We start from the raw sequence: 23,757 nt of genomic DNA on the forward strand, positions 1-23,757 counted from the left end.
TCAATGCCCCCATGACTACAGAAGTGGCTGTTCTCATTGTCGGCCAGGATTTTGAGAAGAGAGATATCGCTCTTCACAGTAGAGACAACAGGTTGTTACGAATCAGTGAGACACACTGTGCCTATGACATTCTCCAGTACCCTCTGATGTTCTGCCATGGAGAAAATGGCTACTACATCAATATACCTCACTGCGACCCAAACACCAAGGTTTCTCTCAAGAAGACCGTACCTGCTGCTGCCTTTTACAGCTACAGGATAATGGAGTGTGATGGCGAAGAATGCTACCTACTGCTGTTCCAGTTCCATAGCGAAGCATGGACATCCAACCGACTAGTTCTTCATATTCCTGAATATTCACACCTTCTGTATACCCATGGACATTTGATGTCTATGGTGCATTGTTTTTGGTGGGGCAGCTGTAATTAAAATGATTAGAGGGTTCACTGCACATTTAATAGTGTCCACATTCTACAGGATGGGGGGAAAAACCCTCAATGGAATAAGTAAGAAAGATTTGTTTCATGAGCTAGTATCATGATTCACTGACATTTATAATTTTTCTTTTAAAGCTATTTAAATAGAGAATTCAAGAAAGGTCAATGGGTAAAATCATTCAGTAAATTACACAATTTCATTAATACTCCTTTCAGCAATATTGTGAACTTCAGCAACATTAAGATGTGCAGAATTCCAATGTTCTCTGCTGACATGGAGAAGCTGGCAAGAAGTCAGAAGTTATGATCAGTGAGGTCCTTGTTTAACTGATGGAAGGAGAGATTTTAACTTTTGAATAACAGGGCTTCTGACTTAACTGAATCCAAAAGGCAAAGAACTTTTTTGAAAAATTTAATGAGTCATTAGAGAATGTATGTTAATCTACATGCAATAAGTGCAGTGATGAGGAAGAGACTACTACATTGGGTATTATAACTATACACTTTGCTAAATTCACAGCATAAACATGGATTTTAAATGCATAACATGGAATAAAAATGGGGCAAATGTTTTCCCTAGTAAATAAAAGGCATTTCATTATTTGAAAAACGTAAAGCAAGATATGATTTGTTAATGCACATACAAAAGTTAAGAAATATTTGATTTATAAAAAATTCGGTCAATTTATTTCGGTTGAGACAAGTAAGAAAAATGTTGTTTATATAAACCCACAACTATCAAAACTGATACTAACCAATGTCAATATGTGGCAATATGTGAGAAATTTAAAGGTTTTAAAGTAATATATATGTATGTATATGTGTATGCCTATCTATGTAACTATGTTCAAAAATACTGGCAAGCAAAAATGCTGCTTTCTCTCTCTTTTTTAGCTCTTAATTGAAATGGGCTCTCAGTCACGCATTTTATTTAGCTTTTAAAGATGAAAACAAAATTATTTTATTGTTGCTCTTCAATCAGCAGCTTTTATTAAAATTAGCCACAAGGTGGCATTGCTATTCCACTGAAATGTGTAGCTAAGTTTGAGGGTATAGACTTCAACCACTTAATATAAGCAACTTCATTAAAATGAAAGGACATTCAATAAAATGCAAAGGCATAGTGGCTATCTTGAATCATAACAAAACTTTTGCTAATTCAGAAGTCTATGTCTATATAGCGATGAACCTAAGGAAATATGTAGGTAAGTGTAACAAAACTAGGCTTCTACAGGCCTTAGGAAATACTCATTATCTTTAATCAGTGGCTATAATTTGATAGTTGCATTAAAATGTTATCGTCCAGTCCATGAAAAGCACAAAAATATGTTAGCATAAAGTATGCTGCCTTTATTGCTGATTCCTTTTCTGTTTCATTAACAAGGTCAGAGGTGGTGCTCTCATTACTGTTTTAAATCGGCTCAAATTACTGAAAGCTATTGGTAGATTCCTCTAATTTTACTTCTTTCCCTTCTTGAATATTTCCTATGAGCAAGAGAAATGACCATCATCACTATTTTTAATTTGTGAAGTGAGAGTTAGCATCTGTGGGAAGGTGCTTAGAATGATTGGCTTATCTAAATGAAATTTTTGAACTGAATAATCTCCAGACCTGTGACCTTTCGGTCACATTATTTTTGAACAAAGGCCCCCCACTTTTTTGAAATATCAAAAATAGCCTAGCTGACAGATCAGAGATATGAAGGAGAGTTTCAGAATGAAATGGGGAGTAGCAACCGATACTGAGCACATTCCAATCTCAAGTATTGCTGCAAGAGAATGATAGTGATGGCAGCAAGTAGTTATAATTCATACAGTAGTCAGAATGATGCCAATTTCACACCGAATAAAAGCAAGGAAATTATGGTCACACCAAATCTCCTTGACCTAAGACTGGTCACTTAGCAATCATTCAAAGATATGACAGGTTTCCCCAACCTGGCTCTATTCTCCAGTTTAAAACTGACCTTTAGTGCAACACAGACTAGAACTCTTAAATCTATCTTTAAGGGAAGTCTGGTTCAAAAGATGCTAAACTGTCTAAGCAGCCAATGTGAGATTTGACAAGCACTTTGAAATAATATAAAGACAGTCATCATGCAGGCAGATATTTTTGCAACAGCAGCTTTTTGTGCTTCCTTACAGTTGCAGCCAAAATAGTCATGAATGCAGTGCATAGCAAATATAAAATTGATCATTACATAGACATTCAAAGTGGCAAGACATTAGTAATGAAAAATGTTGGATATGGGGGGAAAGAAGGTGGGGGAGGGAGCTTTCAGAACCTTCTTTTTTAATTGCTATTTTCATACCCTCTCCTTCCCAGACTTTGAAAATCTATGTTTTCCTTTTCATCACTTGCACCATAGCGGTGTGTTTAACTTTCAACTAAATACTTGATTTGGTTTTCAGCTATAGGCTTCCTAAAATTGTAGTCTGCCTACTTTCTGGTTCCTGAGCTTTACCAATCCATTCTTTATAGCTTCAGTTTCCACTAGAACTATGTTTGGGATTTTAGAAGTACAGGTCTGAGGGTTTTTAAAGAATCCATATTTTATACTTTTGCATATATGTTATTTCCCAATGTTCAGAATCATTTATTACAATTGGCCCTATGCAAACCAATAGCCACCGAGTTATTTTTTAAAAACTGATAACTAAATAAACTGATTAGTTTATTTATCACTTTTCTTTTTTAAGAAACCCATTGTTTTTCACTATCCTTAAGTTCTCTGATTAAAAAATTATCCATGGTTAACGAGACTGCCAAAATACATGGTGGCTACACACCATTGAAGCTGACAAAAGTTACAATATAAAAGAACTGAAAGAGGATGTACAAGACTGGAAAATGTAGAAAGAGTTGGTCCACAGAACTGCTGAGAATAAGACATGATTGAACGGATAGCATCATCAAGAAATCCCAATTCTCCTTTGCCGGCAAGGCTAGCAAAGATGTTTAAAAACATGTCCACCAAATGTTGGAAATGCAATCAGATACTGGGCTGGTATTACTACATGTGGTGGAAATGTCCAAAGGCAAAGAAGTTTTGGATAATAACACATACATAATTAAGAGAAAATGATAAAGCAACACATAAAGCTGGAAATATTTTGTTAGGTATATTGACAGAAAAATATGACAAAGGAAATATATATTTAATATTACATGTTTACATGTTTTGACAGCAGCGAGAATTGTATTTGTACAACACTGGAAAAATGAGGAAACTCCTACAGATGAATATATAGTTTAAAAAATATTAGACTGCGGAAATGGATAGGTTGTCATTAAAGTTTTAAGGACAAAGACGACATAATATTTTTTAACTTGGGATTTGTGTTATCAATGGCTAGATAATAAAGGTAGAAATTAGAAATTGGAAGAATACTATTACATACAAGTAAAGAATACTATTACTACTATTATTATGTATATGTAAAATGACCCAGACAATACACTGTTTGCTAAATACTTATATATATTAAAGAAAAATGTATAAATAAAAATTAAAAACAAAAAGATGTCCCAGTTTTTCAGCAACTGAATATAGTTATTCTATTAATGTTTATTTGGTGAAAAAATGTTAATCGTGAATCGTGCAATCATGAAATCTCCAGAACAGTAAAGCTTACAAACTTGCAATTTGGCGTGTATGTTCCTCTTGGCTTCTTGGTGCTACTTAGAAATGATTTTTCAAAATGGTCATCAGATCATTAGTATTTCTTATATTATTATTAACATGCTCTAATGCTTCCCCCTCCCAACTTGAAAATAATTCTGTTCCAATTGGCACTTGGGTGTGGCCAGCACGTGACTCATCTGGCCTGTGGGCTGTGAGTTTGGAGAGGAGCCTGAGAGAGAGAAGGGGGTAAGATAGGATTCTGTGAGGCAAGCCTAAGGGAAAGAAGAGGCTAGGGCAGGAGAGGCTTCTGTGGGGCAAGCCTGAAGAAGAGAAGGGAATGGGAGAGGAGAAGCTTCTGTGGGGCAAACCTGAGGGAGAGAACGGAATAGGATAGGACAGAATTGGATAGGCAAGCCTGAGGGAGAGAAGGGAAGAGGAAAGGCCGATTGTAACTACACTTTAATTTTCAAGTTGTGTTGATTTATCAAGCCCAATCACATAGGTTCTTAGCAGAGCACATATATTCAGCTAGTCCATAACAAATTAAACTGAAATGATTTTCAGTCATTTAATAAATCTGTAGAAGTGGTGTTGGAAGAAATGTCCTTCTGGGTTCGGCTCCAAGTGGGGGAAAAGACACTGGAGACATGGAAGCTGCTTAGAAAGATGGTTTAATGGTGGACAGGACCACAAGGCTTGAGTCCTGAACAGAAAAGGTGATCACATGCTTCAATGTTGGTGGAGAAGAGAAGGGAAAGGAAGAGAAGAGAGACTGAAGAAGGGCTTGCAGGACTTTTTATAATCTGTTCGGCCCCACCTATCTGTTTCCTGTTCCTGTGTAAGAAATGTATTCTGATTGGTTGTCAGACTCACATGGGCCCATGCAAGGGCAACTCTCTAGGCTGAGTTTTGAATCCAGATTTGGTTGAGTTAAATGCCATGTGGTCAGTTGAGTAAAGTGCCAATATTATCATGCCTTAATCCCATCCCCCTGGAGCTGATGGGGAGAACTCTTTATTATGTAAAGTGGACTAGCTTGGCCTTCTTAATGGCCCATTGACAAAGTGGGGATGGGCAGGAAGCTGCAGGAATTTACTTTGTGTTTAAAACGTGTTTCTCCCTTTTTCACATCCAGGAAAATATAATATTCTGCCTTTTCAATATTTCCTAGGATATTTCATTTTTCTGGGAGAGGGCTGGGTGATAACTTCCTACAGTGGCTAGATATTTTCAGTATAACTGAATTATATACATACATACACACATACATATATTTTATATTTGATAGTGGAAGTGGAAAAACGTAATTTATATATCAGTCTAATCATTCTGTATACACTCTGTATATATTATACATATACATTCACAACACATATAAAGTATGAAAATATACAATAAAATGTAACAAGGGTAAGGCAAAAAGGCAACAATAATGAGACAATGAAGAATCATAGATACCAACTTCTATCTTAAGAGCAACAAAGAAGGATTTTTAACAAAACATTTTCCCCAGCCTTCCGAAATGATGCCAAAATGAATTTTTGGAAGAAGGCTGTTCCATAAAATGTGATTGTTGCCACATTTCTACTCTATATAAAAAAAAAGGAATGGTAATATTTTATTACTTTGCTAATATCTCAGGTTCAGATTTATTGGACTAATATGATTTATTAATGGATCCTTATAGTAATTCTCTCCAGCTTTCCAAATATACAATTGGGGTATTTTAATGGTGATTTTTAACTGTCTAAATGTTGTAATTTGTTACCTCCTCCGTGCATGTGTGTCTTTGTATATATGTATGTTTATGTGTTTGTACTCATGTTTTATGTTCTATATGCTCCATTGTACGCCGCCCCGAGTCCTGTCTGGAAAGGGAGCGGCTAATAAATTCAAATTCAAATTATTATTATTATTATTATTATTATTATTATTATTATTATTATTATTATCATCATCATCATCATCATCATCATCATCATCATCATCTAGTGCCCTCTCAATACAGTGGACTGCTATTTACATCATTTTGTCAACTAATGCTTATCTTTTGGATGAAATAACATCCTTTGGGCTGGGGTTTGGGGCTGGGCAGTGCAATGCAGTTTGCATTGGTTTGGCTTCTTTCTCCATTGGTGACGATAGGGAATGAGAGATCTAACATCTGGCTTATCTCTTATGATGTGTTCTAGAGCTTGGTATTCTTTCCACTTCTACAACACCTACAGGAAGCTGCTGAGTGAGATCACCCATCACTATGGGTTAAGGTCTGATTAAAACTTTACATTTCCATATCTGATGAACAAATTATGCTGTTATTACCCTCTCATGGTGTCTGGAGACTGTAGGAGCCTAGATGGCTACAAGGCTACAACTGAATCCTAGCAAGACTGAATGGCTTTCGGTGCATGGAGCTTCAAGATCTGGATCTTTGATATCTTTAGTTTTGGACAGAGTTGCACTACCTGATCAGACCCAGTTTGCATCTTAGGGATTCTTCCAAATCCATTGGCTCCTGGTTGAAGAGCAGGTGGCAGGTATTGCTAGAACCCCTTGCACAACTTTAGTTTGTGCACCAGCTGTGGCCTTTTTGGTTCAGGACTCCCTGTGTTCTCACCCAAGCCCTAGTTATCTCTTGTCTGGACTACTGCAATGCACTCTACATGAGGCTACCCCTGAAAAATCAAACATGCTTTTTCAAAATATAGCTGGACTTTTTCCCCTTGAGAAATATGTTTTGCTTCTCATTCAAGAAGCTTCATCAGCTCTGGCAGAATGGTGCAGGCTATGGAAGGATTAGTTCTGACAGCAGGGAAGGAAGAGTGGAAGGATCATATTTCTTTGCAGTCATCTAACCAGCACTCCCCCTAACACCTCTTGAGGTCACTTGATATTTATCTGTGCCCTTGGGGTCACTGATACAAATGAGTGCAAATGGGGGTGGAATCTTCTTGGACCTGCTGAAAGGACTGCATTGTAGACAGGAGATATGTGGTGTCTTATCCCTCTCCCTCTGTTGAGAGACAGCTCGTCAATGTTAACATAAATGGCCTCGTTTACCCCCCTTTCAAACCAATGGTTCTTTTTATCCACAGTGTGGGCTTTGCTATCTTCAAAAGAGTGACCTTTGTCTTTCAAATGCAGATGGACTACTGAATCTTGTCCTGGTGGATTTATTCTCCTAGACGGTGCCATTCGTGAAGTAGTTGTTTGTTTCTCCAAAGTACAGATCTACACATCTCATTGCATTGTATTGCATATATCACATTGCTCAGATTGTGTCTGGGTAGTTTTATCCTTGGGGTGGACAAGCTTCTGCTTTAGTGTATTCTTAGATTGCAAGTGTGTATATATGTTACGTTGGTTGAAAATCCTCTTGAGCTTTGATTCCTGAACAAGACCCAACATGATGTTATTATTAATAAATTGGTATAGCTTTTACACAAATAATTCAGTTCTCTCTCAAGAAAATTGAATTATGTGGTATTTTTGTTCATTTAATTATAATTTCTCCATTTATTTTTTTATTACTAGCCTTTTGTTAAACAGATAGACACAAAACAGTGCACTATAATTAAAATCTAGAAAACATTACAAAAGGTTGCATCTTTAAAATATTCATTAAAATATTTGCTAAAAATTATAATAAAACATAGTATTATGTTTTATATTACAATTTATATTCCAACTCCTGAATATATGTATTTATATCTTATAATAATCAAACAACAAATTGAACAATAAATTAATTTTAATATTGTAATTATTATTGCAATTAGGAAATAAATATCAAATCTGTCACACTAATCATTAGATATATTTGCACTTTTTGTTGTTAAACACAAATCCCACTGAAGAAAAATCAGTTCCCCATTAAATATATAATTTAATAGATATATTTATTTATTTATTTATTTATTTATTACTTGAACTTATTAGTCGCCCCCTCTCCCCACAGGGACTCGGGGCGACGTACAAAGGTATTATATAGCGTATAGAGGAGGTAAGAATAAATAAATAAGTTACAATACTTAAAAAGTTAAAACCCCAGTGAAATTGACCCTTAAAAACTAAAATTACAATTAAAAATGCCCTGGGCTGGGGAGGTTGTAGAGTTATGCCAGGTCAGCTAGTCGAAACAGGTAGGTTTTCAGCTTCATACGGAAGGAGCGAAGGTCGGTTGTAGTTCTGATGTCTGGGGGGAGGTCATTCCAAAGGGTGGGGCCCACTACAGAGAAGGCCCTACTTCTGGGCGCTGCCCTCTGGCACTCTCTGGAGGACGGCACCCGGAGTAGTCCCTCTCTGTGTGAGTGGACGGGTCGCAGGGATGTATGGGGCAGGAAGCGATCCCGCAGGTAACTAGGCCCTGTGCCATGGAGCGCTTTGAAGGTGGTAACCAGTACCTTGAAGCGCACCCGGTAGACCACAGGAAGCCAGTGCAGCTCGCGCAGGATAGGTGTTATATGGGAGAACCTCGATCTCCCCATAATTACCCGCGCGGCTGCATTCTGGACCAACTGCAGTCTGCGGGTGCACCTCAAGGGGAGCCCCATGTAGAGAGCATTACAGTAGTCCAGGCGAGACGTCACCAGCGCGTGAGTGACTGTACGCAAGGCCTCCCGGTCCAAAAGGGGCCGCAACTGGCGCACCAGGCGAACCTGGTGGAACGCCCCTCTCGCCACGGCTGTCACATGATCTTCCATAGACAGCCGGGCATCAAGGAGGACGCCCAAATTGCGTGCCCCTTCCACCGGGGCTAATTGATCATCTCCAATGGTCAGCGATGGCATATGCTGGTTGAACCGGGAAGCCGGAAGCCACAGCCACTCTGTCTTGGAGGGGTTGAGCCTGAGCCTGTTGTCATCCATCCAGACCCGTACGGCTTCCAGACATCGGGACATCACTTCAACAGCCTCGTTGGGGTGGTTTGGGGTGGAAATGTACAGCTGAGTGTCATCAGCATACAGATGGTATCCCACCCCAAAACCACGGATGATCTCACCCAGCGGCTTCATATATATGTTGAACAGGAGAGGCGAGAGGATCGAGCCCTGTGGGACCCCACAGATAAGGGGCCTCGCGGTCGACCTCTCCTCTCCTGCCAACACACATTGCATCCGGCCAGAGAGGTAGGAGCGGAACCATCGTAATACGGTGCCCCCGACCCCCAACCCCTCCAGACGGCGCAATAGGATACCATGGTCGATGGTATCGAAGGCCGCCGAGAGGTCTAATAGGACAAGGATGGAGGAACAACCCCCATCCTTTGCCCTCCAGAGATCATCCACCAACGCGACCAAGGCTGTCTCCGTGCTGTGACCGGGCCGGAAGCCGGACTGGCGCGGGTCTAGATAATCAGCTTCTTCTAGGTGACGCGGAAACTGCTGAGCCACCACACTCTCAACAACCTTCGCTAAGAAAGGAAGGTTGGAGACAGGACGGTAATTTGCTAGCTCCGTTGAGTCCAGAGAAGGCTTCTTGAGCAGGGGCCTCACCACCGCCTCTTTCAAGGCGGCTGGTAAAAGGCCCTCACCCAGCGAAGCGTTCACCAGCTCCAGTAGCCAGCCTCGTGAGCCCTCCCAGGAGGCCAGTACCAACCAGGAGGGACACGGGTCCAATAAACATGTAGTGGCTCGCAGTCGCCCGCGCAACCTGTCTAAATCTTCGGTGACAACAGGGTCAAACTCCTCCCAGCATGGTCTCTCAAGACTAGCTTCAGACGTCCCCACTGGAGCACTGAGGTGGGTCCATCCCCTTCGGATCCGATCGATTTTATCCTGCAGGAACTCTCCAAATTCCTCTGCCCGGCCCAGTAATGGGGGGTCCCGCTGCCCCTGTGACAAAAGGGAGCGGGTCACCCGAAACAGGGCGGCAGGGCGGTTCTCCGCGGATGCTATAAGGGTGGCACAATACTGACGTTTGGCCACTCTTATTGCCACAAGGTAAGTCCTTACGTAGGCTCTTACTTGTGCTCGGTCGGATTCGGAGCGGGAGGACCTCCACTTGCTCTCTAGGCGTCTCCTAAGGCGTTTCATTGCCCTTAGCTCCCCGTTAAACCAGGGGGCCCGGGTAGAACGTGGCCGTCGAAGAGGCCGCAAAGGCGCCACCCGGTCTAAGGCACCGGCGGCCGCATTATTCCAAGCGGCTACCAGGTCCTCTGCCCGGGGGTGGGGCAGGTCTGCAGGAGGTGGCCCAAGCTCTGCCTGGAACCTATCTGGCTCCATCAGACGCCTGGGGCGGAACCATCTGGGATAGTCTGGTTCCGCCTCCCCGCGGTGGGGAGCAGCGCCAGGGAAGTCCAGCTGGAGAAGTGAGTGATCTGACCATGACAGGGGCGTGATGACTAAATTCCCTCTTCCCAGATCACTCGTCCACTGGTCGGAGACAAACACAAGATCAAGTATATGGCCTCTCTCGTGTGTGGGGTCCTGAACTACTTGAGTCAGATCCATGGCTGTCATGGAGGCCATGAATTCCCGGGCTGCCCCGGATGCCTCTCCCGTCGATGGCAGGTTAAAGTCCCCCATCACTAATAGCTTGGGGGTTTCAACCGCCATCTCCGTGATCCGCTCGAGGAGCCCGGGCAGGGCCGCTGATGTATGGCGGGGAGCCAGGTATACTATCAACAGGCCCAGCTGACTCCCTGGGCCCCATTTCACACCCAGAGACTCACAACCAGAAATCTGCGACACAGTGAATTCCCTCGGTGCCAAATCTTCCCGGATGATTATCGCTACCCCACCACCCCTACCTTGGGCCCGTGGCTGGTGGAATACACGGTAACCTGGAGGGCACATTTCCCTGAGGGGCAACCCCCCCTCTGGGCCCAGCCAGGTTTCCGTTATTCCTGCGAGGTCCGGCTCCCCCTCTGTGATCAAGTCACTGATGAGGGGGGCCTTATTAATCACGGACCTCGCATTACATAACATCAGCCTAAGGCCCAGGTTCTGCCGATCCTGTCCACCTAGCCTGCGGGGGTTGGTACAAGCGACCGGGCGTATCCAGCGGCCCCGGTCTCCCAACCGATTATATGTTCTTCTAGTGTCCTCGCGCCCACCCCTCCCTACGACCGTCGCAATTGGAATTCCCCTTGTAGGAATGGTGTTTCCTCCCACCCCCCTCACTCCGCTCCCTTCCGTCCTGACCCCACCTGTTGACCTGGCAATGTCCATATCCCAAGGCAAAGTAGCCCTCCCCCCCTCCCTGGAACCCCTTAAAACCTTTAAAAAACATTTTATTAAAAAACCCCTAATCCCCCGCTTCCTCCACCTCTCTGGGTTAATAAACCCCTCATCGAGGTGGGCCCTCTTCAGGGCAAGGGGGCATGCCTGCGAGACGGGGGACCCTCGCAGTCGAAGAATGTCAGACCTTGAATAGATAAAAATGTTAATCAATCCATGACTATGGCTGTGGCAGGGTTTTTCTTTGCAGCAGGTCCAAGATGTAACTAGATGTAAAATAGAGCAATGAGTATTTGACAGGCAGATAAGATGGAAGAGGAAGCAGACCTTGCAATCCATAGTAATCTACAGACCACCAGTGAGGCCCAGAGGTAGTTCTTAAGGCCCAGAAGTAGTTCTTAGAGTATACAGGGATCCATAGTAATCTACAGACCACCAGCGAGGCCTAGAGGTAGTTCTTAAGGCCCAGAGGCCCAGAGGTAGTTCTTAGAGTATACAGGGATCGCACCTCAGCGGGGGTGCGGGGTGGGGGATGGGCGGGGGGGGTAGGCGGGGTGCTAAGGCCAGCTGCTCAGCCTATTGATCTTCTGGAGGTCGCCCAGAACCTCCGGCGACCCCCTGGCTTTCTTCTCCAGTCCCACCGGCCCCATTGGCCTCTTAGCCAGGCTGCGGTCAGAGCAATAGATGAGAAATAGGGCGCCCGATATTCCAGCGCCATTTCTGGCGCCCCGTCGCCATCGTCGGTTAGATCAGACGCCGCCCCCGCATAGCAGGATGTAGCTCGCCTCCCACACGTTCTCCTCACCGACTCGCTATCTTCCTGGAGTCGCTCCTACGCTGTCCCGTTGTTCCGCCGCCCTGGCAGCCACATAGACCTTCTCCTTTCTGCTCTTGTTGTTTTTCTTTTTTTTTTTTTTTTTTGGCTGCCGTGGCTCGGCCTCTGCATTCCCTGCATTCTCGTCTCTTCGCCGTCCTTCTCCTCCTCTGCCTCCGTCCTCCTGGCTATCTGGACCCCGCCCAGGGTCCAAGCTATTAACAACGATAGCCAGGGTTGCCACTTAATGAATTCTAGGCCCCCAGGATGACCAACGGGGGCCGAAAACGCCTGCTGTCCCTGCCAAAGAGCCCCATCGTTTACGGAGCTTTGAGAAGGTCCGCCATTTCCCCCCGGAAGCCCCTCCCCTTATATGAGCTATACCCGTGATGTAACATGCCAAAGGTGGCATGCTGAGCCCTCTCTTTGAGCAGGCGCACCGTCGCCCCAAAATCAATAAACCAAGAGGCTTATAGGATTTTGACTTTCTAGGAAGCAGGACTTTCTGGCTGAACTTTTGGGAGGCCAGCAGGGCACGGGAAATTTTGGCAGGAATTATTTGCAATTACTCTTCTCCGCCTCAGAAAGGAGCATGGGTGGGGGAGGGTCTATTATGACTGAAGGCGGCCTCAGAGGAAATTTCTGAAATCAGGGCTGCACTGAATCCAGAGAGTGAATGGAGGCCTGGGGATGTCCTCTTCAGGCAGGGAGTGGCGGAGAGCTTGGCGGGGGAAGCAGCAGCCCAAGCAGCCTCTCCACTCGCTGGCGCTTCCGCAGCTGCCTTTCCCGAGCTGGCGGGCTGGCTGAGGGAGTGCGGGGTGGAGAGTTGCGCCCAGGCAGTGGCTCTGGCCAAAGATTGTCTGCGCAGCCCCGCAGCTGCCCCGCAGCCCAGAAAGGGGCAGCAGGTGAAGAATTTTCATCCTCTTCTACGCTAGTGTTTTTTCCTTGCAAATGAACACAGAGAAAAGACATTCAGACAACACATGTGGGGATGGGGTAATTGTATGTGGGAATAACTTTGCAGGATGGGGACAAATAATAGATTGCAGTCATAATTTAAAAGATAGTCTCAATTCCCACATGGTGATAACGGTGGAGGGGTGGGAAAAAATCATAAAAACCCCTCCTACTTTTGCAGCAAGTAAAAAGATGAGGATGGGAAAAATACTTTGAGAACTGTATTAATGTGACTTTATAATATAGATAGAGCTAATCTTTATTGTCATGGTTCCTGTCTGGACTACCTCGAAGGAAAATAGGAAATAAAAAGAAGCAATGAAATATTTCACAAAAATGTCAGCCGTTTATCCAGAAATAATAGCAACTCACAAAGCAAGTGTTATCAAGTTCTCCCATTTTGACTTGGGTTGCAAAAATACAATTGGAGAGGAAAAAAGTTAAAAGTTTTAAAAGGTTAAATTGCTGTTTTGGCACTTTGCGATAAATAAATGGGTTTTGGGTTGCGGTTTGGGCTCTCTGTCTCTAGAAGGTTCACCATAACTGACCTATATTCTTTAGAAAATGCATGCAGAGATTCAACAATGCCATTCCAGAGATCAATCCAGTCAGAAATAACTCTGGCTGGAAAGAATAGCAGTAGTAAAGATGAATATATTACCAAGATTGCTATACTTACCGTATTTTTCGGAGTATAAGATGCACCAAGGTTTTGAAGAGGCAAGTTTTTAAAAAATAGGTAGGTAGGTAAAGGGGGGGGGGGAGAGAGAGAGAGAAAAAAGAGAGAAATACAGTAGGTAGGTAGGGAGAGAGAGAGTAGGTAGGTTGGTAGGTAGGAGAGAGAGAGAAATAGACAGAGATAAAGAAATATAGTAGATAGGTAGGGAGAGGGAGAGAGTAAGTAGGTTGGTAGGGAGAGGGAGAGAGAAATAGAGAGAGAAAAATACAGTAGATAGGTAGGGAGAGAGAGAGAGTAGGTAGGTACTAGGTAGATAGAGGGGGGGAGAGAAATACAGTAGATAGGTAGGGAGAGAGTAGGTAGGTAGGTAGGTAGATGTTTATCCATGGGTAGGTAGAGGTATATTTATCCATGTGCTGGAGAAGGAAATTGCTGACAATCTATAGCACCCAAGACTTTGTTTCTGCTGTCACAACACTTGATCAATGTAATTCTCATCAATCAGTTAAAGAGCTTTCCAAAGGGAAAAAAAGTTTTTCCACTTTGCAAACCTCCCAACAACAGCCCTGTTTTTTTTTTTAAAATAGCCTTGGGGGGGCTTGCAGAGTGCAGGAGCAAAAAACAGGCCGTTTTTCACGAAAACATGCCCGTTTTTTGTCAAATATTTGCACAATAGCCTTATGGAGGCTTATAGAGTGCTGCTGGGAGCTGTTTTTTTTTTCTTCTCATTTCTGCCCTCCCCAGCCCCCAGGAGCTCTCTGAAAGCCTCCATAAGAGTAGGCACTGCCATTTTGGTAAAGGGGGCGGAACTTCGGGAGGCAAAAAAATGCTGTATTCGATGTATACAATGCACCCAGATTTTCAGTATCTTTCTTGAGGAAAAGAGGACCGTCTTATACACCGAAAAATACGGTATTCCAAACAGTACCGATAAAATTAGAGAAAAAACTCTTTGAAAGTATGAATAAAATAGTTGGGAGATATATATGGCAAGGGAAAAAAGCAAGAATTAATATAAAAATGTTTCAAGATGCAAGGATTCGAGGTGGATTTGGATTACCAAACTGGGAATTGTACTATTAAGCAGCGGGATTAGCTTTGATGAAAGAATGGATTTTACTGAGAATTACACGATTATTGACATTGGAGGGTCATGATTTGCAACTGGGTTGGCATACTTTTTTGTGGTATGATAAAAGTAGGGTACATGGCTATTTTCAAAGACATTGTGTAAGGAATGGATTATTAACGGTATGGGAAAGAGTGAAAGGGAAATATTATTTAGAAATTACCAATGTGGTTTTCAACAATGGAAGCATTGACACATCCAAATATTAGTAGTATGAAAAATATTATTAGATACAAAGATATCTTAACAGAAAGGGGGGAACTAAAACAAAAACAAGAATTAGAAAAACAAGGGATTGATATAGTTTGGTTTTCACAATTGCAAATACAATCAAGATATGAAAAAGATAAAAGGGAGTATGGTTTTAACTTAGGAAGTTTGAAGTTGGATAAGATACCTATGGGCACATGTCACTGGGAAAATTAGCAAAGATGTTTAAAAACAAGCCAGTGAAATTTTGGAAATGTCAACAAGCAATAGGTTCATACTATCATATGTGGTGGACATGCACAGAAGCAAGGAAATATTGGACTAAAATAAGAATATGGTTAAAGAAAATGTTACAACAAGAAATAGAATTTAGACCAGAGATATTTCTACTAGGTATTATCCCAGAGAAATTCAAGGAAGAGGATACTTATTTGATTATACATGTAACTACAGCAGCGAGAATTGTAATTGCCCAAAATTGGAAATTAAATAAGCTACCAACAGACGAAGAGATAATAAAGAAGATATTAGATTGTGCAGAGATGAATAGATTGACAATGAAAATACAGAATAAAGAAGAATCAGAGTACTTCGACTTCCGGTTCCGGCGGCTACGGCGACAGGCAGATCGCTGCCTGCTCCAGCTCTCCCGGTGGGCTTCCCCCGCTTCTGGGGGGGCACAAGACGCCTTGGAGGGGCGCCTTGCCGAAGGAACGGCTCGCGGAGGGTCCTGGCGTCGGCGGCGGCTGGCGGGGGCTCCTCCGCTTCGTTCTAGGCATCGGGGAGCAGTTTTGGAGGACGTGCGTGCGCACGCGTCTCGCCCCATGCCGATCGGAGAACACACTTCCGAACGAAGCAGCGGCAGTATGGTGAGAGGCTTCCTTTCTGCATTCCTTCGCTTTTGAATTGATGAACTTTTCAGCACTTTTAAAAAGTTAAACTTTCGGATCCCTGCTAGAGGTGCGGCTAGAGGGAGGGGGATTTCCCCCCCTCCCTTGGACAAGCGGCTTGAAAAGACTTTCCTTCCATCCCCAGAGAGGAGGAGGGGGGAGAGCCAACTAATGATGCCTCACCCCTATAAAAGTGATTTTCATTCGACCTAGCTCCAGAACTAATGGATGAACTGAGAACTTTTTGAACTTTTAAAAATTTTACTATGCCTCTGAGCCCAAAGCTGGCAGGGCAAGATGGCACACTTCCGTTGTCTTCATGAATTGTGAAACCTGACTCCACCTTTAAAATTCAGGCTTCCGGTCTTTGTCTCCGAGTCACCCAGAGGAATTTCTTGTGGATTGCTACTTTCTGAACTCTTTGGAGAAAAAAACTTTCATCTACTGCTAGAGTGACTAAAGAAATCCCCATCTGTTTGGATCCTCTGCCTTCTGAATTCGCCTGCCTGCTCTACCTCTCCAGCTGCCCAGTCTCTACTTTGACTGATCTCCTTGCTTCATAAACCATGTCTCCAAAAAGACCACCTCCTGGAAAGCCTGGCTTTGCTACTTCTGCTCCAACGTCTGCAACGTCTAGTCCAGCTACACAGTCAAAGATATCAGAACTGATGCAACCCAAGACTACAGAGATAGACTTCCAACAAATGCTTCAACAAATTTTACAAGGCCAGGAGGAAATTAAGAAACAGTTAAGGGAAATGAAAGATGAAATTAAACAGAATCAAGCCCAAATCTTTAAGAACTCACAGAGACTGGACCTTGTGGAGGGTGGGGTGGCGGAGGCGAGGGGGGGGGTAGAGGCCTTACAGAAGGGGAACAAAGAACTTGACATCCAACAAATGAAAGCAGAGTTTGAAAGAATGTCCTTTTATCTTAGATTTCAAAATGTAATAGAAGCAGATGGGGAAAATATAAGGGACATTATGACTAACATTTTAGCTGAATACATACACAAAGATAAACAGCAGATGGAATGGGAGATAGATCTAGCTTATAGAGTGAATTCAGCATATGCCAGAACACATAATGTACCCAGGGAGGTTCATATTAAATTTCTTAGGAAAACCACAAGAGATGAAATTCTGGGTGTACAAAGGGGGCAAACACTGACATACCACGATAGGGAGATAACCATTCTAAAGCAGATTCCCAAAAAAATTAGGGAAAAAAGGAAAAGCTATTCGCAATTGGCGAATAAATTATACCAGAAGGGGGTGTGGTTTAGATGGTTGATGCCTGAAGGTATGCTGATATTCTGGGAGGAGACAAGAATCAGAATCAACACACCCATAGAGGCACAGGCCTTTATGGAAAAAAACAAAGCGAACCTAGAAAAAACAGATGACACTACAACGGTTATGCAGGACACGGGAGGGGCCGGAGCTCTGCCAGCGGGGGGTGAAGGGGCAACACCAAGAAAGCTCAGATCACAAAAATAAATAAGAAAACCACAATGTTATAAACAGACCGAAAGTATTAATGAATTTACAACTAGACTATATATTATAATTATATAAACTGATTGAAAAGTATTTTTTCTAGAATTAATATGCTGATTTTTTTTTATGACTATGTAATAAGGTTTGATATTTTGATGTAACCTAGGAGTCTGGAGGGAGGGGGCGTCTGCCATACTTGCAACTGCCAAAATTTGTAACTATTCCACTTACCCTTTTCCGCATAAATGTTTTTAAAAAAACCAATAAAACTTCTTGAAAAAAAAAAAAAAAAAAAGAATCAGAGTACTTCAAGACATGGGGAAGATTTTATGATTGTGTCAAGCATGCCTCCTTCAATATCCAAGAAAGGAAAACCTCAACTCCATTTTAATAGATAAAGTACTTTTACTAGATATGAAGTGAAAAAGGAAAGCAAAATCTGAGCCAGAAAGGCGGGAACATATACATATCAAACAATTACTCAGCACCCTCCCCCCAATTCCCCAACCCACTGTCCAATCTGCAACTCCCTAAGGGGTCATGTGGGGTGCATCTTCAAATAGCCTCATCAAGTTGGTATGCGGAACGGTTGGCCTTGACCAAGTCCAAACATCAGTCACCAGCATGCGCAGAAGATGGTGAGAACAAGACTCCTCCAGTACAATATAATATCCTTCCCTAATACTATGCAACACACACACACCCCTTCCTATGGCAGCTGATAGCAAGCAAGCGTAGCAAGCAAAACAGAGGCTGACAGATTGGCTAGAGAAAGCAAGCTAGAAAAGAAAGTAGGGAGAAGATAAAGTACCCAGATGATGCACTGTTAAATGGAAAAGAGGGGAAGAAGGGGAAAACAGAAAAGAAAATAGTAAACATATAAGTATATATTCAAGAATGAGATATAAAGGGGGGAACATAACTAGCGAAGGTAAGGGAATAAGAAATGGTACTAAATTATATCTGGGTTGGCGGAAATACCATCCCAAGGAAACATGAACTGACTTTTGAAATATGAACCAACAACAATAGAAAAAGGGAGAGAGGAGCAGAGAATGAAAGGAAGACAGGGGAAAGAGGTAAGGAGAGGAGAATGGAAGGGAGAGAAAGAGAAGGAGAGAGGGTAGGAAGGGGAAGAGTAAGAGTAAGAAAAAGGTAAGGGAAGAAGGTAGGGGAAGGAGAGGAGGAAAGAAGAAAGAAGAGGAGGGAGGGAGGGAAAAAAGAAAGGGAAAACAAGGTGGTGTTACAAAAGGAGGAAGGGATGGTAAATAAAGCAACCCAAACTGTATATTATAATCTATTAAATGAAATAATAAATGTATAAGAATGATAAATAAATAAATAAAGAAGAATAACAATCATGTGAATGTATACTTAAAATGGTATGTAAGAGAATAAAAAAATAAAAAAAATCTTTGGAAAAAAAGAAATAACTCTTCCTAAGCAGTGTTTTAGAGAAGAGTTTCATGGTGTTATAGATTTTGTTTTTTGAACAATTCAGTATAAAAGCAGAATGATAAGAAGTTGATATTCTTATGACAATTAGTACTGTTTATTTTACTAATGCTACTATTTCCATATATATTTGACATTCTTTTTCTTTTCGAATGTATTATTATGGATTCTGAAAGGATTTCAATTTACCGAAGTGATTATACATTCTAAGCCAGTTGATAAATAAATACAAGATTTTGTTTTATAAACTACAGATTATAAAGCAGTTTACAGTTCAAAGTCAATTACAAGACAATCTCTTCCTCAGTGAGAAGGGTCCTCACTCTGAAGAAAAGAATGAACATATGCAGCAGTAGGCTTTAAAAGAGAGAGAGAAAAAGGCGAGGAAGGGGGAGTAGAAAGAGAGAAGGCTTCCTTCCTCTCTATGAAATCATCTACAAAATAAGTCTTTATTACAAAGTCCAGAGAATGTTAAATTTAGTTAGATGATTGGCTAGAAATACTAGGATTATTTACTGAGTTTTGTAGGACTATGTCGATGCCCAGCTGGTTAAGAATGGACTCTTTAAAAAATAAAAAAGCTGCAGAGTACAATTCAAGTTCATAATAATGATTACCGTAGAAAAGACACTGAATATCTCATTGTTAATCAATAATGTGGAATAAGAGGAAGTACTGGCAGCAAACTTATTTTGAACTATACCTTTCTCCCTGATTGGCTATTTAAGAGCACTGGCTGCCCATTTTCACCTTTTCAACTAGCCTTCATTAGGAAGAAGGAAGATTGAGGGATACATTTGCGCAGCTGTGAGCACCATTATAACATTGGCTAAATGCCTATCTGAAGTGGGTCTTTGTTTAGTATGAATTTTGTTGGTTGCTTAGTTTGATTAGATAACTCTGTTAATAGCTAAGCCACAAAAGTACAGATCTACATGCCAGGTTCCAATAAAACCTTGACTCATGTACACATTTCAAACAAAGGAGAAGATGGAAGAGGGAAAATAACTCTTTCCATGCACATAGCACAGAAGAAATGGAGTAGCCTTCATAGTCTAAAAGGAGAAACAATAATGGGATACAATCCCCCAAATGATGGAATGATCTCAGTTTGAATCCAAGGCAAACCATTCAACATCACAGCAATCCAAGTCTATGCCCCAACCACTAGTGCTGAAGAGGATGAAATTGACCAGTTCTATGAAGCACTACAGCACCTTATAGAATTAACACCAAAAATGAGGTCCTTATCATCATGGGGGATTGGAATAATAAAGTAGGAAGCCAAAAGATAACTGGAATAACAGGCAAGTTTGGCCTTGGAGTACAAAATGAAGCAGGGCACAGGCTGATAGAATTTTGTCAAGAGAATACGATGGTCATCGTATTCTCAAACATTCTTTTCTAATAAACCGAGACGACTCTACACATGGACATCACCAGGCAGTCAATACAAAAATCAGATTGACTATGTGCTCTGCAGCCAAAGATGGAGAAACTCTATACAGTCAGTAAAAACAAGACCAGGAGCTGACTGTGGCTCAGATCATGAGCTTCTCATTGCAAAATTTAGGTTTAAATTGAAGAAAGTAGGGGAAAGCACTAGGCACTCAAGTATGAACTAAATCATGTTCCTACAACATTGTACAAGTGGTAGCAACTAAAACCATCCCAAAGAAATGCAAGAAAGCAAAATGGCTGTCTGGGGAAGCTTTGCAAAATAGCTGAGGAAAGAAGGCAAGTGAAAGTCAAGGGAGAAAGAGAAAGATACACCCAATTGAATGCAGAATTCCAGAGAATAGCTAGAAGAGATAAGAATGCCTTCTTAAATGAAAAGTGCAAAGAAATAGATGAAAAAGGGCGTTGGTAACTTTCCTGATACACCTCTTCTAATAGGGTGGAGATAGCATCCATGCATGGGTTGACACTATCCATGCTCTGATTGGACTGAATCTGATTACTAATTAATTAACCCCTATATAACCCGCCTCCATGAGTGGTATCACCCAGTTTCCGGCGAAGAGAAAAAAAGACAGACTCCACGTGTTATCCAAACAATTCTTAAGTTTAGTGATTCACAGAAAACAATATACAAGGCAACATTGCCAACCAGCCGAGATAAAACTTTCAAAACAGACAACAAAACAGCCTCGTCGAGACAAGGAACAGTCAAATCCCGGGGTGGGACTGGATGCTATCTCCATCCTATTAGAAGAGGCGTATCAGGTAAGTTGCCAACGCCCTTTCTCAATAAGGGTGGAGATAACATTCATGCATGGGACATACCCAAGCCATATAATCCTCAAGGGTGGGTGATAGACTGTTCCGAAACTGACCCGCCCGATCAAACGGCCTGCAGAACCCTTCTGCCAAAGCAAGCATCGGCCGATGCGAACTTATGAAGTTTGTAATTGTGGATGAAAGGGGATGGAGAGGTCTACACAGCTGCCCTGCAAATTTCATCCAGAGAAGCTTGTTGCTCATGCAGTTGTGGTGGCTGCGCTTCTTGTAGAATGGGCTGTCACCCCAGTGTTCACCCTCTCCTGGCGCGAATCATACACTGCCGCAATGCAATGTCTGACCCACCTGCTAATGGTAGTTACCGAGACCTTTTGGACAAGGGAAGAAAGCTGGAACGAAATAAAAAAGGCCTCTGATCGTCTGGATTCCGCCATGTGATCAATGTAAATTTGCAGCGCCCGACACACATCCAACGTGTGCCATTGATGTTCCAATTCATGTCTGGGTGAAGGGCAAAAATCCAGTAACACTACTCCTGGGTGCGATGGAACCAAGAACCAATCTTCGGCATAAAGGATGGATTCAGTCTAAGGACCACCCTGTTCGCATGGAACCTACAGAGGTCCTCTCGCACTGACAAGGCGTGCAGTTCAGATATACGCCTTGCTGATGTCACAGCCACCAGGAATGCTACCTTCAAGGTAAGGAATTGTAGGGGCACCTCCTTAAGAGGTTCAAAGGGCGGATCTATCAGAGCCTCCAGGAACTTTGCCAGATCCCAGGTTGGATATATATGCACTGCTGGAGGTCTTAGATTAACCACCCGTTTCAAGAAACCCCACATGTTGGGATGATGTGCCAGCGATTGCCCCCACCCCAGTTGAGTAGTGTTCAAAGCAGCCATCTGTCTCCTAAGAGTGTTAGGGAATAGCCCCTTCTACAGACCATCCTGGAGAAATTTGAGGACCTGCGGACCTCTGGAATGGAAGTGACCGGAGAAATACGCTTGGTTGCACATCGAGAAAATTTTTTCCAAGTGGCATTATATGGACTGTTGACGGTCTCCTGGAGGCTTGTATGGTGGAAGTGACCCTGTCAGACAGGTTGCCTTCTCTTAGCGCGAGCCGCTCAACCGCCAAACGGTCAAGTGCAGCCACTGGGGGTCCGGGTGTTCCAGTGACCTCTGTGTAAGGACAACCCTGTCTGGTGGAATCCTCCACGGTCTCTCCACCGACAGTGACTGTAGTTCGGCAAACTAAGGGCACTACTGCCAGTGCAGTGCCAGGAGGAGGACTTCCGCCCTGAGATAGATGACCCTGCGGATGACTCTGGGGAGGAGAGGGACCGGGGGAAAGGCATAGAGGAGTCCCCTGGGCCAGGGACTGCGAAGGGCATCAACTCCTTTTGCTCCAGGCATATTGAACCATGTGAAAAACTCGGGAGCTGGGCGTTGGCCGGGGTGGCAAACAGGTCTACGATCAGGCGTCCGTAACACTGAGTGATCTCCTGAAAAAGACAAGGATGCAATCGCCATTCAGCTTTGTCAACTATAGCCCTGCTGAGCCAATCCACAGTGACATTAGCGGTGCCAGAGATATGCTCCGCGAAATGGACAATAGATTATCCTCTGTCCAGGAGACCAGGACATCGGCCTCTGACATAAGACCACCAGACCTAGTTCCCCCCTGCCTATTAATGAGCCTTAGCCGCCATATTATCGGTCAGAATAAGGACATGCTGCGCCAAGATGGAATCCCGAAAGTTCAAAAGGGTCAACCTGATGGCCCGCAGTTCCAACCAGTTAATGCTTTTCTCCACCTCTTCCTGGGTCCATTGCCCTTGTGCCATTTGTGTTCCCATATGGGCACCCCAACCGTACAGGCTAGCATCTGTGGTAACCGTCACTCTATTAAGAATCCTAAAATGACACCCCCTCTCAACAGCCAGTGACTTCCACCAGTAGAGTGATTGGCGAACCTCCTCGGGTAAAGGCACTTTAGTCAAGGAAACACTAGTAGGGAAGAAGGAACCATTGCAACTCCCTTGTATGTAATTTAGCCCAGGGCACAATGGAGATAGTAGAGACCATTTTCCCCAATAACTTGGAAAGTGTAGCCAGGGACACTCGTTGACTACGTAACACATTTGTCACCCTCTGTTTGAAGCTGTTAATGCGATCCTCTGAAAGGAAGACCTGACCTGCCACATCCAAGCCCCTAAATGCAGAATATGAGTTGTGGGCGTAAAGTGGCTCTTAGACTCATTGATGAAAAACCCATGAGACCTTAACACCTCCAGATTGAGATGGAGATTGCCCACAGCCTGTCCCTGGAGAATGACTGTACCAATGTCATCCAAATAAAGTTATACCTTGATAGGAATGGTATGCAGATGGGCTGCTAAGACCGCCAACACTTTAGTGAAAACTCAGGGCGCAGAAGAAAGCCCAAAAGGCAACGTTCTGTATTGATAATGACGTGACTGGTAACAAAAACATAAGAATTGATGATGCTCCCTCAGGATGGGCATATGCAAGTATGCCTCTGTGAGTCGATCGAAGTAAGAAAATCGCTTTCACAAATACCTTCCAAAATGGTGATTAAAGTATGCATTTTAAAACGTCTATACTTAATATACATA

This window comes from Natrix helvetica (assembly GCF_964273705.1).
Source record: "Natrix helvetica genome assembly, chromosome: Z".
NCBI classification, from domain to species: Eukaryota; Metazoa; Chordata; class Lepidosauria; order Squamata; family Natricidae; genus Natrix; species Natrix helvetica.